The 17003-nt window shown below is 45.1% G+C and overlaps 13 non-coding genes across 13 annotated transcripts; all 13 read right to left on the minus strand.

Moving 5' to 3' along the window:
* Positions 1-796: 796 nt before the first annotated feature.
* On the minus strand, positions 797-987 carry LOC141187901 (U2 spliceosomal RNA). The gene has a single exon (XR_012262043.1). It is a non-coding gene; the product is annotated as a U2 spliceosomal RNA (small nuclear RNA).
* Positions 988-2106: 1119 nt separating this feature from the next.
* On the minus strand, positions 2107-2297 carry LOC141187902 (U2 spliceosomal RNA). Its single transcript, XR_012262044.1, has one exon. It is a non-coding gene; the product is annotated as a U2 spliceosomal RNA (small nuclear RNA).
* A 1120-nt stretch (positions 2298-3417) lies between these two features.
* LOC141187905 (U2 spliceosomal RNA) lies at positions 3418-3608 on the minus strand. Its single transcript, XR_012262046.1, has one exon. It is a non-coding gene; the product is annotated as a U2 spliceosomal RNA (small nuclear RNA).
* A 1121-nt stretch (positions 3609-4729) lies between these two features.
* LOC141187906 (U2 spliceosomal RNA) lies at positions 4730-4920 on the minus strand. The gene has a single exon (XR_012262047.1). It is a non-coding gene; the product is annotated as a U2 spliceosomal RNA (small nuclear RNA).
* Positions 4921-6040: 1120 nt separating this feature from the next.
* Positions 6041-6231, minus strand: LOC141187907 (U2 spliceosomal RNA). The gene has a single exon (XR_012262048.1). It is a non-coding gene; the product is annotated as a U2 spliceosomal RNA (small nuclear RNA).
* Positions 6232-7352: 1121 nt separating this feature from the next.
* LOC141187908 (U2 spliceosomal RNA) lies at positions 7353-7543 on the minus strand. The gene has a single exon (XR_012262049.1). It is a non-coding gene; the product is annotated as a U2 spliceosomal RNA (small nuclear RNA).
* Positions 7544-8664: 1121 nt separating this feature from the next.
* On the minus strand, positions 8665-8855 carry LOC141184320 (U2 spliceosomal RNA). Its single transcript, XR_012259086.1, has one exon. It is a non-coding gene; the product is annotated as a U2 spliceosomal RNA (small nuclear RNA).
* Positions 8856-9970: 1115 nt separating this feature from the next.
* On the minus strand, positions 9971-10161 carry LOC141187909 (U2 spliceosomal RNA). Its single transcript, XR_012262050.1, has one exon. It is a non-coding gene; the product is annotated as a U2 spliceosomal RNA (small nuclear RNA).
* Positions 10162-11284: 1123 nt separating this feature from the next.
* On the minus strand, positions 11285-11475 carry LOC141187910 (U2 spliceosomal RNA). The gene has a single exon (XR_012262051.1). It is a non-coding gene; the product is annotated as a U2 spliceosomal RNA (small nuclear RNA).
* Positions 11476-12600: 1125 nt separating this feature from the next.
* LOC141187911 (U2 spliceosomal RNA) lies at positions 12601-12791 on the minus strand. The gene has a single exon (XR_012262052.1). It is a non-coding gene; the product is annotated as a U2 spliceosomal RNA (small nuclear RNA).
* Positions 12792-13913: 1122 nt separating this feature from the next.
* Positions 13914-14104, minus strand: LOC141191190 (U2 spliceosomal RNA). Its single transcript, XR_012265189.1, has one exon. It is a non-coding gene; the product is annotated as a U2 spliceosomal RNA (small nuclear RNA).
* A 1121-nt stretch (positions 14105-15225) lies between these two features.
* LOC141184747 (U2 spliceosomal RNA) lies at positions 15226-15416 on the minus strand. The gene has a single exon (XR_012259473.1). It is a non-coding gene; the product is annotated as a U2 spliceosomal RNA (small nuclear RNA).
* A 1120-nt stretch (positions 15417-16536) lies between these two features.
* Positions 16537-16727, minus strand: LOC141187912 (U2 spliceosomal RNA). The gene has a single exon (XR_012262053.1). It is a non-coding gene; the product is annotated as a U2 spliceosomal RNA (small nuclear RNA).
* Positions 16728-17003: the final 276 nt, after the last annotated feature.

A 17003-nucleotide genomic window follows, 5' to 3' on the forward strand; every position in this document is an offset into this window, starting at 1 on the left:
CTGCTGCTGCTGCTGCTGGCTGTCCAGCAGCAGACTGAAGGTGGCTGCTGCTGTGCGCAGGTATATAAAGGCTCAGAGCCTATTATGACACGCGCAGCCAGCGTTCCATTGCCACATTCCGTCTACTGCAGGCGGGATACCTGGATGGCTGAATGTCACTGAGAAGCTCACAGAGACCGCCATAAGCAACAGTTTAAAAGAATGCCACAGACTAATCAACCAAACTTTTTGGGTTGGTTTCTCTTTTATAGTCTGCAGGCATTAAATGAAAGATGTCAGTGTTCCAGCAGAGGGAGACAACGTTTCAGAAAAGGCATTGTAGCAAACCAAAAAAGAAATTTTAAGCGCAGCAGAGTAACCAGCTCACATACCTGTTAGCTCAGGTGAGTTTAAAAGGCTGCTGTTGATAACAAGGGCATTTGCTAAATAGATGGTGTGTGTGCAACAATATACTGAAAGGTCAATTATATTGTGCAGCTTATCTCACCACCTGTAGTTATTTAGGTGAAAGCTCCAAAATGCTTGCCTAATATGTCTGTTTATCCAAAAGGAAGTATAGAGGGAGAGCTAGATAGATAGCATTGCATTACATTACATTACATGGCAATGCAATGCACAGTTGCTGAAGTTGAACCAAAATGAGCTTGTCATCTGGCTTCTGCAACTTTTAACATGAAAAATCCAATGAGGAGAAGAAAAGCAAAGCCAAAGAGTCCATCCCAAAATCCGACAAACAAGCAAAATGAACAAAAAGCATTGAATTCAATTCTTTCTGATTTTAGAAACTGCATTAAAGAAGGGGTGCACCGGTCCTGGAGATACTGCAATACCAGGTCAATGCGTGGAGTGGACAGAGCAAGCTCTTTTTCCATCTCCCTGTTCTAAAAATCCATTTAATATATGGTCCCCAGATAGGGGACGTATCAGATATTAAACTGATAAGAACAGATACTACACTTGATCTTAGCCAAAAGGCCGAGAAGCGATAACCAGAATTGGTTTCCGACTACGGTGCCACCCAAGGATTCTGAAAAGTCCATTTGTGGAGATGGCCACCTGGACTCCCGTTAAGAAGACATGCTGTCAACCTCTAGATCCCTCACATGCCTGCACTTTTCGGCTTGCTGCTGCTGCAATCCACGCGTTTTAGATCTGCATAACTCCACCTCTTTTAGCACAGTACCCTCAACCCCCGGCTGTTCCCACCCGCCTCAACACCGTTGGAAGGGAGGAGAACCAATTAAGGCGGGGGGGGGGGGGGTGGAACGAGCAGCTGTCTACCCTTAGCAGGAGGGTTGCTGATTAATTACCTCTCCTGCTGCTGCTGCTGCTGGCTGTCCAGCAGCAGACTGAAGGTGGCTGCTGCTGTGCGCAGGTATATAAAGGCTCAGAGCCTATTATGACACGCGCAGCCAGCGTTCCATTGCCACATTCCGTCTACTGCAGGCGGGATACCTGGATGGCTGAATGTCACTGAGAAGCTCACAGAGACCGCCATAAGCAACAGTTTAAAAGAATGCCACAGACTAATCAACCAAACTTTTTGGGTTGGTTTCTCTTTTATAGTCTGCAGGCATTAAATGAAAGAAGTCAGTGTTCCAGCAGAGGGAGACAACGTTTCAGAAAAGGCATTGTAGCAAACCAAAAAAGAAATTTTAAGCGCAGCAGAGTAACCAGCTCACATACCTGTTAGCTCAGGTGAGTTTAAAAGGCTGCTGTTGATAACAAGGGCATTTGCTAAATAGATGGTGTGTGTGCAACAATATACTGAAAGGTCAATTATATTGTGCAGCTTATCTCACCACCTGTAGTTATTTAGGTGAAAGCTCCAAAATGCTTGCCTAATATGTCTGTTTATCCAAAAGGAAGTATAGAGGGAGAGCTAGATAGATAGCATTGCATTACATTACATGGCAATGCAATGCACAGTTGCTGAAGTTGAACCAAAATGAGCTTGTCATCTGGCTTCTGCAACTTTTAACATGAAAAATCCAATGAGGAGAAGAAAAGCAAAGCCAAAGAGTCCATCCCAAAATCCGACAAACAAGCAAAATGAACAAAAAGCATTGAATTCAATTCTTTCTGATTTTAGAAACTGCATTAAAGAAGGGGTGCACCGGTCCTGGAGATACTGCAATACCAGGTCAATGCGTGGAGTGGACAGAGCAAGCTCTTTTTCCATCTCCCTGTTCTAAAAATCCATTTAATATATGGTCCCCAGATAGGGGACGTATCAGATATTAAACTGATAAGAACAGATACTACACTTGATCTTAGCCAAAAGGCCGAGAAGCGATAACCAGAATTGGTTTCCGACTACGGTGCCACCCAAGGATTCTGAAAAGTCCATTTGTGGAGATGGCCACCTGGACTCCCGTTAAGAAGACATGCTGTCAACCTCTAGATCCCTCACATGCCTGCACTTTTCGGCTTGCTGCTGCTGCAATCCACGCGTTTTAGATCTGCATAACTCCACCTCTTTTAGCACAGTACCCTCAACCCCCGGCTGTTCCCACCCGCCTCAACACCGTTGGAAGGGAGGAGAACCAATTAAGGCGGGGGGGGGGTGGAACGAGCAGCTGTCTACCCTTAGCAGGAGGGTTGCTGATTAATTACCTCTCCTGCTGCTGCTGCTGCTGGCTGTCCAGCAGCAGACTGAAGGTGGCTGCTGCTGTGCGCAGGTATATAAAGGCTCAGAGCCTATTATGACACGCGCAGCCAGCGTTCCATTGCCACATTCCGTCTACTGCAGGCGGGATACCTGGATGGCTGAATGTCACTGAGAAGCTCACAGAGACCGCCATAAGCAACAGTTTAAAAGAATGCCACAGACTAATCAACCAAACTTTTTGGGTTGGTTTCTCTTTTATAGTCTGCAGGCATTAAATGAAAGAAGTCAGTGTTCCAGCAGAGGGAGACAACGTTTCAGAAAAGGCATTGTAGCAAACCAAAAAAGAAATTTTAAGCGCAGCAGAGTAACCAGCTCACATACCTGTTAGCTCAGGTGAGTTTAAAAGGCTGCTGTTGATAACAAGGGCATTTGCTAAATAGATGGTGTGTGTGCAACAATATACTGAAAGGTCAATTATATTGTGCAGCTTATCTCACCACCTGTAGTTATTTAGGTGAAAGCTCCAAAATGCTTGCCTAATATGTCTGTTTATCCAAAAGGAAGTATAGATATAGAGCTAGATAGATAGCATTGCATTACATTACATTACATGGCAATGCAATGCACAGTTGCTGAAGTTGAACCAAAATGAGCTTGTCATCTGGCTTCTGCAACTTTTAACATGAAAAATCCAATGAGGAGAAGAAAAGCAAAGCCAAAGAGTCCATCCCAAAATCCGACAAACAAGCAAAATGAACAAAAAGCATTGAATTCAATTCTTTCTGATTTTAGAAACTGCATTAAAGAAGGGGTGCACCGGTCCTGGAGATACTGCAATACCAGGTCAATGCGTGGAGTGGACAGAGCAAGCTCTTTTTCCATCTCCCTGTTCTAAAAATCCATTTAATATATGGTCCCCAGATAGGGGACGTATCAGATATTAAACTGATAAGAACAGATACTACACTTGATCTTAGCCAAAAGGCCGAGAAGCGATAACCAGAATTGGTTTCCGACTACGGTGCCACCCAAGGATTCTGAAAAGTCCATTTGTGGAGATGGCCACCTGGACTCCCGTTAAGAAGACATGCTGTCAACCTCTAGATCCCTCACATGCCTGCACTTTTCGGCTTGCTGCTGCTGCAATCCACGCGTTTTAGATCTGCATAACTCCACCTCTTTTAGCACAGTACCCTCAACCCCCGGCTGTTCCCACCCGCCTCAACACCGTTGGAAGGGAGGAGAACCAATTAAGGCGGGGGGGGGGGTGGAACGAGCAGCTGTCTACCCTTAGCAGGAGGGTTGCTGATTAATTACCTCTCCTGCTGCTGCTGCTGCTGGCTGTCCAGCAGCAGACTGAAGGTGGCTGCTGCTGTGCGCAGGTATATAAAGGCTCAGAGCCTATTATGACACGTGCAGCCAGCGTTCCATTGCCACATTCCGTCTACTGCAGGCGGGATACCTGGATGGCTGAATGTCACTGAGAAGCTCACAGAGACCGCCATAAGCAACAGTTTAAAAGAATGCCACAGACTAATCAACCAAACTTTTTGGGTTGGTTTCTCTTTTATAGTCTGCAGGCATTAAATGAAAGAAGTCAGTGTTCCAGCAGAGGGAGACAACGTTTCAGAAAAGGCATTGTAGCAAACCAAAAAAGAAATTTTAAGCGCAGCAGAGTAACCAGCTCACATACCTGTTAGCTCAGGTGAGTTTAAAAGGCTGCTGTTGATAACAAGGGCATTTGCTAAATAGATGGTGTGTGTGCAACAATATACTGAAAGGTCAATTATATTGTGCAGCTTATCTCACCACCTGTAGTTATTTAGGTGAAAGCTCCAAAATGCTTGCCTAATATGTCTGTTTATCCAAAAGGAAGTATAGAGGGAGAGCTAGATAGATAGCATTGCATTACATTACATTACATGGCAATGCAATGCACAGTTGCTGAAGTTGAACCAAAATGAGCTTGTCATCTGGCTTCTGCAACTTTTAACATGAAAAATCCAATGAGGAGAAGAAAAGCAAAGCCAAAGAGTCCATCCCAAAATCCGACAAACAAGCAAAATGAACAAAAAGCATTGAATTCAATTCTTTCTGATTTTAGAAACTGCATTAAAGAAGGGGTGCACCGGTCCTGGAGATACTGCAATACCAGGTCAATGCGTGGAGTGGACAGAGCAAGCTCTTTTTCCATCTCCCTGTTCTAAAAATCCATTTAATATATGGTCCCCAGATAGGGGACGTATCAGATATTAAACTGATAAGAACAGATACTACACTTGATCTTAGCCAAAAGGCCGAGAAGCGATAACCAGAATTGGTTTCCGACTACGGTGCCACCCAAGGATTCTGAAAAGTCCATTTGTGGAGATGGCCACCTGGACTCCCGTTAAGAAGACATGCTGTCAACCTCTAGATCCCTCACATGCCTGCACTTTTCGGCTTGCTGCTGCTGCAATCCACGCGTTTTAGATCTGCATAACTCCACCTCTTTTAGCACAGTACCCTCAACCCCCGGCTGTTCCCACCCGCCTCAACACCGTTGGAAGGGAGGAGAACCAATTAAGGCGGGGGGGGGGTGGAACGAGCAGCTGTCTACCCTTAGCAGGAGGGTTGCTGATTAATTACCTCTCCTGCTGCTGCTGCTGCTGGCTGTCCAGCAGCAGACTGAAGGTGGCTGCTGCTGTGCGCAGGTATATAAAGGCTCAGAGCCTATTATGACACGCGCAGCCAGCGTTCCATTGCCACATTCCGTCTACTGCAGGTGGGATACCTGGATGGCTGAATGTCACTGAGAAGCTCACAGAGACCGCCATAAGCAACAGTTTAAAAGAATGCCACAGACTAATCAACCAAACTTTTTGGGTTGGTTTCTCTTTTATAGTCTGCAGGCATTAAATGAAAGAAGTCAGTGTTCCAGCAGAGGGAGACAACGTTTCAGAAAAGGCATTGTAGCAAACCAAAAAAGAAATTTTAAGCGCAGCAGAGTAACCAGCTCACATACCTGTTAGCTCAGGTGAGTTTAAAAGGCTGCTGTTGATAACAAGGGCATTTGCTAAATAGATGGTGTGTGTGCAACAATATACTGAAAGGTCAATTATATTGTGCAGCTTATCTCACCACCTGTAGTTATTTAGGTGTAAGCTCCAAAATGCTTGCCTAATATGTCTGTTTATCCAAAAGGAAGTATAGAGGGAGAGCTAGATAGATAGCATTGCATTACATTACATTACATGGCAATGCAATGCACAGTTGCTGAAGTTGAACCAAAATGAGCTTGTCATCTGGCTTCTGCAACTTTTAACATGAAAAATCCAATGAGGAGAAGAAAAGCAAAGCCAAAGAGTCCATCCCAAAATCCGACAAACAAGCAAAATGAACAAAAAGCATTGAATTCAATTCTTTCTGATTTTAGAAACTGCATTAAAGAAGGGGTGCACCGGTCCTGGAGATACTGCAATACCAGGTCAATGCGTGGAGTGGACAGAGCAAGCTCTTTTTCCATCTCCCTGTTCTAAAAATCCATTTAATATATGGTCCCCAGATAGGGGACGTATCAGATATTAAACTGATAAGAACAGATACTACACTTGATCTTAGCCAAAAGGCCGAGAAGCGATAACCAGAATTGGTTTCCGACTACGGTGCCACCCAAGGATTCTGAAAAGTCCATTTGTGGAGATGGCCACCTGGACTCCCATTAAGAAGACATGCTGTTAACCTCTAGATCCCTCACATGCCTGCACTTTTCGGCTTGCTGCTGCTGCAATCCACGCGTTTTAGATCTGCATAACTCCACCTCTTTTAGCACAGTACCCTCAACCCCCGGCTGTTCCCACCCGCCTCAACACCGTTGGAAGGGAGGAGAACCAATTAAGGCGGGGGGGGAGGTGGAACGAGCAGCTGTCTACCCTTAGCAGGAGGGTTGCTGATTAATTACCTCTCCTGCTGCTGCTGCTGCTGGCTGTCCAGCAGCAGACTGAAGGTTGCTGCTGCTGTGCGCAGGTATATAAAGGCTCAGAGCCTATTATGACACGCGCAGCCAGCGTTCCATTGCCACATTCCGTCTACTGCAGGCGGGATACCTGGATGGCTGAATGTCACTGAGAAGCTCACAGAGACCGCCATAAGCAACAGTTTAAAAGAATGCCACAGACTAATCAACCAAACTTTTTGGGTTGGTTTCTCTTTTATAGTCTGCATGCATTAAATGAAAGAAGTCAGTGTTCCAGCAGAGGGAGACAACGTTTCAGAAAAGGCATTGTAGCAAACCAAAATAGAAATTTTAAGCGCAGCAGAGTAACCAGCTCACATACCTGTTAGCTCAGGTGAGTTTAAAAGGCTGCTGTTGATAACAAGGGCATTTGCTAAATAGATGGTGTGTGTGCAACAATATACTGAAAGGTCAATTATATTGTGCAGCTTATCTCACCACCTGTAGTTATTTAGGTGAAAGCTCCAAAATGCTTGCCTAATATGTCTGTTTATCCAAAAGGAAGTATAGAGGGAGAGCTAGATAGATAGCATTGCATTACATTACATTACATGGCAATGCAATGCACAGTTGCTGAAGTTGAACCAAAATGAGCTTGTCATCTGGCTTCTGCAACTTTTAACATGAAAAATCCAATGAGGAGAAGAAAAGCAAAGCCAAAGAGTCCATCCCAAAATCCGACAAACAAGCAAAATGAACAAAAAGCATTGAATTCAATTCTTTCTGATTTTAGAAACTGCATTAAAGAAGGGGTGCACCGGTCCTGGAGATACTGCAATACCAGGTCAATGCGTGGAGTGGACAGAGCAAGCTCTTTTTCCATCTCCCTGTTCTAAAAATCCATTTAATATATGGTCCCCAGATAGGGGACGTATCAGATATTAAACTGATAAGAACAGATACTACACTTGATCTTAGCCAAAAGGCCGAGAAGCGATAACCAGAATTGGTTTCCGACTACGGTGCCACCCAAGGATTCTGAAAAGTCCATTTGTGGAGATGGCCACCTGGACTCCCATTAAGAAGACATGCTGTTAACCTCTAGATCCCTCACATGCCTGCACTTTTCGGCTTGCTGCTGCTGCAATCCACGCGTTTTAGATCTGCATAACTCCACCTCTTTTAGCACAGTACCCTCAACCCCCGGCTGTTCCCACCCGCCTCAACACCGTTGGAAGGGAGGAGAACCAATTAAGGCGGGGGGGGAGGTGGAACGAGCAGCTGTCTACCCTTAGCAGGAGGGTTGCTGATTAATTACCTCTCCTGCTGCTGCTGCTGCTGGCTGTCCAGCAGCAGACTGAAGGTTGCTGCTGCTGTGCGCAGGTATATAAAGGCTCAGAGCCTATTATGACACGCGCAGCCAGCGTTCCATTGCCACATTCCGTCTACTGCAGGCGGGATACCTGGATGGCTGAATGTCACTGAGAAGCTCACAGAGACCGCCATAAGCAACAGTTTAAAAGAATGCCACAGACTAATCAACCAAACTTTTTGGGTTGGTTTCTCTTTTATAGTCTGCATGCATTAAATGAAAGAAGTCAGTGTTCCAGCAGAGGGAGACAACGTTTCAGAAAAGGCATTGTAGCAAACCAAAATAGAAATTTTAAGCGCAGCAGAGTAACCAGCTCACATACCTGTTAGCTCAGGTGAGTTTAAAAGGCTGCTGTTGATAACAAGGGCATTTGCTAAATAGATGGTGTGTGTGCAACAATATACTGAAAGGTCAATTATATTGTGCAGCTTATCTCACCACCTGTAGTTATTTAGGTGAAAGCTCCAAAATGCTTGCCTAATATGTCTGTTTATCCAAAAGGAAGTATAGAGGGAGAGCTAGATAGATAGCATTGCATTACATTACATTACATGGCAATGCAATGCACAGTTGCTGAAGTTGAACCAAAATGAGCTTGTCATCTGGCTTCTGCAACTTTTAACATGAAAAATCCAATGAGGAGAAGAAAAGCAAAGCCAAAGAGTCCATCCCAAAATCCGACAAACAAGCAAAATGAACAAAAAGCATTGAATTCAATTCTTTCTGATTTTAGAAACTGCATTAAAGAAGGGGTGCACCGGTCCTGGAGATACTGCAATACCAGGTCAATGCGTGGAATGGACAGAGCAAGCTCTTTTTCCATCTCCCTGTTCTAAAAATCCATTTAATATATGGTCCCCAGATAGGGGACGTATCAGATATTAAACTGATAAGAACAGATACTACACTTGATCTTAGCCAAAAGGCCGAGAAGCGATAACCAGAATTGGTTTCCGACTACGGTGCCACCCAAGGATTCTGAAAAGTCCATTTGTGGAGATGGCCACCTGGACTCCCGTTAAGAAGACATGCTGTCAACCTCTAGATCCCTCACATGCCTGCACTTTTCGGCTTGCTGCTGCTGCAATCCACGCGTTTTAGATCTGCATAACTCCACCTCTTTTAGCACAGTACCCTCAACCCCCGGCTGTTCCCACCCGCCTCAACACCGTTGGAAGGGAGGAGAACCAATTAAGGCGGGGGGGGGGGTGGAACGAGCAGCTGTCTACCCTTAGCAGGAGGGTTGCTGATTAATTACCTCTCCTGCTGCTGCTGGCTGTCCAGCAGCAGACTGAAGGTGGCTGCTGCTGTGCGCAGGTATATAAAGGCTCAGAGCCTATTATGACACGCGCAGCCAGCGTTCCATTGCCACATTCCGTCTACTGCAGGCGGGATACCTGGATGGCTGAATGTCACTGAGAAGCTCACAGAGACCGCCATAAGCAACAGTTTAAAAGAATGCCACAGACTAATCAACCAAACTTTTTGGGTTGGTTTCTCTTTTATAGTCTGCAGGCATTAAATGAAAGAAGTCAGTGTTCCAGCAGAGGGAGACAACGTTTCAGAAAAGGCATTGTAGCAAACCAAAAAAGAAATTTTAAGCGCAGCAGAGTAACCAGCTCACATACCTGTTAGCTCAGGTGAGTTTAAAAGGCTGCTGTTGATAACAAGGGCATTTGCTAAATAGATGGTGTGTGTGCAACAATATACTGAAAGGTCAATTATATTGTGCAGCTTATCTCACCACCTGTAGTTATTTAGGTGAAAGCTCCAAAATGCTTGCCTAATATGTCTGTTTATCCAAAAGGAAGTATAGAGGGAGAGCTAGATAGATAGCATTGCATTACATTACATTACATGGCAATGCAATGCACAGTTGCTGAAGTTGAACCAAAATGAGCTTGTCATCTGGCTTCTGCAACTTTTAACATGAAAAATCCAATGAGGAGAAGAAAAGCAAAGCCAAAGAGTCCATCTCAAAATCCGACAAACAAGCAAAATGAACAAAAAGCATTGAATTCAATTCTTTCTGATTTTAGAAACTGCATTAAAGAAGGGGTGCACCGGTCCTGGAGATACTGCAATACCAGGTCAATGCGTGGAGTGGACAGAGCAAGCTCTTTTTCCATCTCCCTGTTCTAAAAATCCATTTAATATATGGTCCCCAGATAGGGGACGTATCAGATATTAAACTGATAAGAACAGATACTACACTTGATCTTAGCCAAAAGGCCGAGAAGCGATAACCAGAATTGGTTTCCGACTACGGTGCCACCCAAGGATTCTGAAAAGTCCATTTGTGGAGATGGCCACCTGGACTCCCGTTAAGAAGACATGCTGTCAACCTCTAGATCCCTCACATGCCTGCACTTTTCGGCTTGCTGCTGCTGCAATCCACGCGTTTTAGATCTGCATAACTCCACCTCTTTTAGCACAGTACCCTCAACCCCCGGCTGTTCCCACCCGCCTCAACACCGTTGGAAGGGAGGAGAACCAATTAAGGCGGGGGGGGGGGTGGAACGAGCAGCTGTCTACCCTTAGCAGGAGGGTTGCTGATTAATTACCTCTCCTGCTGCTGCTGCTGGCTGTCCAGCAGCAGACTGAAGGTGGCTGCTGCTGTGCGCAGGTATATAAAGGCTCAGAGCCTATTATGACACGCGCAGCCAGCGTTCCATTGCCACATTCCGTCTACTGCAGGCGGGATACCTGGATGGCTGAATGTCACTGAGAAGCTCACAGAGACCGCCATAAGCAACAGTTTAAAAGAATGCCACAGACTAATCAACCAAACTTTTTGGGTTGGTTTCTCTTTTATAGTCTGCAGGCATTAAATGAAAGAAGTCAGTGTTCCAGCAGAGGGAGACAACGTTTCAGAAAAGGCATTGTAGCAAACCAAAAAAGAAATTTTAAGCGCAGCAGAGTAACCAGCTCACATACCTGTTAGCTCAGGTGAGTTTAAAAGGCTGCTGTTGATAACAAGGGCATTTGCTAAATAGATGGTGTGTGTGCAACAATATACTGAAAGGTCAATTATATTGTGCAGCTTATCTCACCACCTGTAGTTATTTAGGTGAAAGCTCCAAAATGCTTGCCTAATATGTCTGTTTATCCAAAAGGAAGTATAGAGGGAGAGCTAGATAGATAGCATTGCATTACATTACATTACATTACATGGCAATGCAATGCACAGTTGCTGAAGTTGAACCAAAATGAGCTTGTCATCTGGCTTCTGCAACTTTTAACATGAAAAATCCAATGAGGAGAAGAAAAGCAAAGCCAAAGAGTCCATCCCAAAATCCGACAAACAAGCAAAATGAACAAAAAGCATTGAATTCAATTCTTTCTGATTTTAGAAACTGCATTAAAGAAGGGGTGCACCGGTCCTGGAGATACTGCAATACCAGGTCAATGCGTGGAGTGGACAGAGCAAGCTCTTTTTCCATCTCCCTGTTCTAAAAATCCATTTAATATATGGTCCCCAGATAGGGGACGTATCAGATATTAAACTGATAAGAACAGATACTACACTTGATCTTAGCCAAAAGGCCGAGAAGCGATAACCAGAATTGGTTTCCGACTACGGTGCCACCCAAGGATTCTGAAAAGTCCATTTGTGGAGATGGCCACCTGGACTCCCGTTAAGAAGACATGCTGTCAACCTCTAGATCCCTCACATGCCTGCACTTTTCGGCTTGCTGCTGCTGCAATCCACGCGTTTTAGATCTGCATAACTCCACCTCTTTTAGCACAGTACCCTCAACCCCCGGCTGTTCCCACCCGCCTCAACACCGTTGGAAGGGAGGAGAACCAATTAAGGCGGGGGGGGGGGGGGGTGGAACGAGCAGCTGTCTACCCTTAGCAGGAGGGTTGCTGATTAATTACCTCTCCTGCTGCTGCTGCTGCTGGCTGTCCAGCAGCAGACTGAAGGTGGCTGCTGCTGAGCGCAGGTATATAAAGGCTCAGAGCCTATTATGACACGCGCAGCCAGCGTTCCATTGCCACATTCCGTCTACTGCAGGCGGGATACCTGGATGGCTGAATGTCACTGAGAAGCTCACAGAGACCGCCATAAGCAACAGTTTAAAAGAATGCCACAGACTAATCAACCAAACTTTTTGGGTTGGTTTCTCTTTTATAGTCTGCAGGCATTAAATGAAAGAAGTCAGTGTTCCAGCAGAGGGAGACAACGTTTCAGAAAAGGCATTGTAGCAAACCAAAAAAGAAATTTTAAGCGCAGCAGAGTAACCAGCTCACATACCTGTTAGCTCAGGTGAGTTTAAAAGGCTGCTGTTGATAACAAGGGCATTTGCTAAATAGATGGTGTGTGTGCAACAATATACTGAAAGGTCAATTATATTGTGCAGCTTATCTCACCACCTGTAGTTATTTAGGTGAAAGCTCCAAAATGCTTGCCTAATATGTCTGTTTATCCAAAAGGAAGTATAGAAGGAGAGCTAGATAGATAGCATTGCATTACATTACATTACATGGCAATGCAATGCACAGTTGCTGAAGTTGAACCAAAATGAGCTTGTCATCTGGCTTCTGCAACTTTTAACATGAAAAATCCAATGAGGAGAAGAAAAGCAAAGCCAAAGAGTCCATCCCAAAATCCGACAAACAAGCAAAATGAACAAAAAGCATTGAATTCAATTCTTTCTGATTTTAGAAACTGCATTAAAGAAGGGGTGCACCGGTCCTGGAGATACTGCAATACCAGGTCAATGCGTGGAGTGGACAGAGCAAGCTCTTTTTCCATCTCCCTGTTCTAAAAATCCATTTAATATATGGTCCCCAGATAGGGGACGTATCAGATATTAAACTGATAAGAACAGATACTACACTTGATCTTAGCCAAAAGGCCGAGAAGCGATAACCAGAATTGGTTTCCGACTACGGTGCCACCCAAGGATTCTGAAAAGTCCATTTGTGGAGATGGCCACCTGGACTCCCGTTAAGAAGACATGCTGTCAACCTCTAGATCCCTCACATGCCTGCACTTTTCGGCTTGCTGCTGCTGCAATCCACGCGTTTTAGATCTGCATAACTCCACCTCTTTTAGCACAGTACCCTCAACCCCCGGCTGTTCCCACCCGCCTCAACACCGTTGGAAGGGAGGAGAACCAATTAAGGCGGGGGTGGGGGGTGGAACGAGCAGCTGTCTACCCTTAGCAGGAGGGTTGCTGATTAATTACCTCTCCTGCTGCTGCTGCTGCTGGCTGTCCAGCAGCAGACTGAAGGTGGCTGCTGCTGTGCGCAGGTATATAAAGGCTCAGAGCCTATTATGACACGCGCAGCCAGCGTTCCATTGCCACATTCCGTCTACTGCAGGCGGGATACCTGGATGGCTGAATGTCACTGAGAAGCTCACAGAGACCGCCATAAGCAACAGTTTAAAAGAATGCCACAGACTAATCAACCAAACTTTTTGGGTTGGTTTCTCTTTTATAGTCTGCAGGCATTAAATGAAAGAAGTCAGTGTTCCAGCAGAGGGAGACAACGTTTCAGAAAAGGCATTGTAGCAAACCAAAAAAGAAATTTTAAGCGCAGCAGAGTAACCAGCTCACATACCTGTTAGCTCAGGTGAGTTTAAAAGGCTGCTGTTGATAACAAGGGCATTTGCTAAATAGATGGTGTGTGTGCAACAATATACTGAAAGGTCAATTATATTGTGCAGCTTATCTCACCACCTGTAGTTATTTAGGTGAAAGCTCCAAAATGCTTGCCTAATATGTCTGTTTATCCAAAAGGAAGTATAGAGGGAGAGCTAGATAGATAGCATTGCATTACATTACATTACATGGCAATGCAATGCACAGTTGCTGAAGTTGAACCAAAATGAGCTTGTCATCTGGCTTCTGCAACTTTTAACATGAAAAATCCAATGAGGAGAAGAAAAGCAAAGCCAAAGAGTCCATCCCAAAATCCGACAAACAAGCAAAATGAACAAAAAGCATTGAATTCAATTCTTTCTGATTTTAGAAACTGCATTAAAGAAGAGGTGCACCGGTCCTGGAGATACTGCAATACCAGGTCAATGCGTGGAGTGGACAGAGCAAGCTCTTTTTCCATCTCCCTGTTCTAAAAATCCATTTAATATATGGTCCCCAGATAGGGGACGTATCAGATATTAAACTGATAAGAACAGATACTACACTTGATCTTAGCCAAAAGGCCGAGAAGCGATAACCAGAATTGGTTTCCGACTACGGTGCCACCCAAGGATTCTGAAAAGTCCATTTGTGGAGATGGCCACCTGGACTCCCGTTAAGAAGACATGCTGTCAACCTCTAGATCCCTCACATGCCTGCACTTTTCGGCTTGCTGCTGCTGCAATCCACGCGTTTTAGATCTGCATAACTCCACCTCTTTTAGCACAGTACCCTCAACCCCCGGCTGTTCCCACCCGCCTCAACACCGTTGGAAGGGAGGAGAACCAATTAAGGCAGGGGGGGGGGTGGAACGAGCAGCTGTCTACCCTTAGCAGGAGGGTTGCTGATTAATTACCTCTCCTGCTGCTGCTGCTGCTGGCTGTCCAGCAGCAGACTGAAGGTGGCTGCTGCTGTGCGCAGGTATATAAAGGCTCAGAGCCTATTATGACACGCGCAGCCAGCGTTCCATTGCCACATTCCGTCTACTGCAGGCGGGATACCTGGATGGCTGAATGTCACTGAGAAGCTCACAGAGACCGCCATAAGCAACAGTTTAAAAGAATGCCACAGACTAATCAACCAAACTTTTTGGGTTGGTTTCTCTTTTATAGTCTGCAGGCATTAAATGAAAGAAGTCAGTGTTCCAGCAGAGGGAGACAACGTTTCAGAAAAGGCATTGTAGCAAACCAAAAAAGAAATTTTAAGCGCAGCAGAGTAACCAGCTCACATACCTGTTAGCTCAGGTGAGTTTAAAAGGCTGCTGTTGATAACAAGGGCATTTGCTAAATAGATGGTGTGTGTGCAACAATATACTGAAAGGTCAATTATATTGTGCAGCTTATCTCACCACCTGTAGTTATTTAGGTGAAAGCTCCAAAATGCTTGCCTAATATGTCTGTTTATCCAAAAGGAAGTATAGAGGGAGAGCTAGATAGATAGCATTGCATTACATTACATTACATGGCAATGCAATGCACAGTTGCTGAAGTTGAACCAAAATGAGCTTGTCATCTGGCTTCTGCAACTTTTAACATGAAAAATCCAATGAGGAGAAGAAAAGCAAAGCCAAAGAGTCCATCCCAAAATCCGACAAACAAGCAAAATGAACAAAAAGCATTGAATTCAATTCTTTCTGATTTTAGAAACTGCATTAAAGAAGGGGTGCACCGGTCCTGGAGATACTGCAATACCAGGTCAATGCGTGGAATGGACAGAGCAAGCTCTTTTTCCGTCTCCCTGTTCTAAAAATCCATTTAATATATGGTCCCCAGATAGGGGACGTATCAGATATTAAACTGATAAGAACAGATACTACACTTGATCTTAGCCAAAAGGCCGAGAAGCGATAACCAGAATTGGTTTCCGACTACGGTGCCACCCAAGGATTCTGAAAAGTCCATTTGTGGAGATGGCCACCTGGACTCCCGTTAAGAAGACATGCTGTCAACCTCTAGATCCCTCACATGCCTGCACTTTTCGGCTTGCTGCTGCTGCAATCCACGCGTTTTAGATCTGCATAACTCCACCTCTTTTAGCACAGTACCCTCAACCCCCGGCTGTTCCCACCCGCCTCAACACCGTTGGAAGGGAGGAGAACCAATTAAGGCGGGGGGGGGGTGGAACGAGCAGCTGTCTACCCTTAGCAGGAGGGTTGCTGATTAATTACCTCTCCTGCTGCTGCTGCTGCTGGCTGTCCAGCAGCAGACTGAAGGTGGCTGCTGCTGAGCGCAGGTATATAAAGGCTCAGAGCCTATTATGACACGCGCAGCCAGCGTTCCATTGCCACATTCCGTCTACTGCAGGCGGGATACCTGGATGGCTGAATGTCACTGAGAAGCTCACAGAGACCGCCATAAGCAACAGTTTAAAAGAATGCCACAGACTAATCAACCAAACTTTTTGGGTTGGTTTCTCTTTTATAGTCTGCAGGCATTAAATGAAAGAAGTCAGTGTTCCAGCAGAGGGAGACAACGTTTCAGAAAAGGCATTGTAGCAAACCAAAAAAGAAATTTTAAGCGCAGCAGAGTAACCAGCTCACATACCTGTTAGCTCAGGTGAGTTTAAAAGGCTGCTGTTGATAACAAGGGCATTTGCTAAATAGATGGTGTGTGTGCAACAATATACTGAAAGGTCAATTATATTGTGCAGCTTATCTCACCACCTGTAGTTATTTAGGTGAAAGCTCCAAAATGCTTGCCTAATATGTCTGTTTATCCAAAAGGAAGTATAGAAGGAGAGCTAGATAGATAGCATTGCATTACATTACATTACATGGCAATGCAATGCACAGTTGCTGAAGTTGAACCAAAATGAGCTTGTCATCTGGCTTCTGCAACTTTTAACATGAAAAATCCAATGAGGAGAAGAAAAGCAAAGCCAAAGAGTCCATCCCAAAATCCGACAAACAAGCAAAATGAACAAAAAGCATTGAATTCAATTCTTTCTGATTTTAGAAACTGCATTAAAGAAGGGGTGCACCGGTCCTGGAGATACTGCAATACCAGGTCAATGCGTGGAGTGGACAGAGCAAGCTCTTTTTCCATCTCCCTGTTCTAAAAATCCATTTAATATATGGTCCCCAGATAGGGGACGTATCAGATATTAAACTGATAAGAACAGATACTACACTTGATCTTAGCCAAAAGGCCGAGAAGCGATAACCAGAATTGGTTTCCGACTACGGTGCCACCCAAGGATTCTGAAAAGTCCATTTGTGGAGATGGCCACCTGGACTCCCGTTAAGAAGACATGCTGTCAACCTCTAGATCCCTCACATGCCTGCACTTTTCGGCTTGCTGCTGCTGCAATCCACGCGTTTTAGATCTGCATAACTCCACCTCTTTTAGCACAGTACCCTCAACCCCCGGCTGTTCCCACCCGCCTCAACACCGTTGGAAGGGAGGAGAACCAATTAAGGCGGGGGTGGGGGGTGGA

Source organism: Phyllobates terribilis, unplaced genomic scaffold (genome assembly GCF_046119375.1).
Source record: "Phyllobates terribilis strain yellow unplaced genomic scaffold, ASM4611937v1 Scaffold_40__1_contigs__length_11209783, whole genome shotgun sequence".
Lineage (NCBI taxonomy): Eukaryota > Metazoa > Chordata > Amphibia > Anura > Dendrobatidae > Phyllobates > Phyllobates terribilis.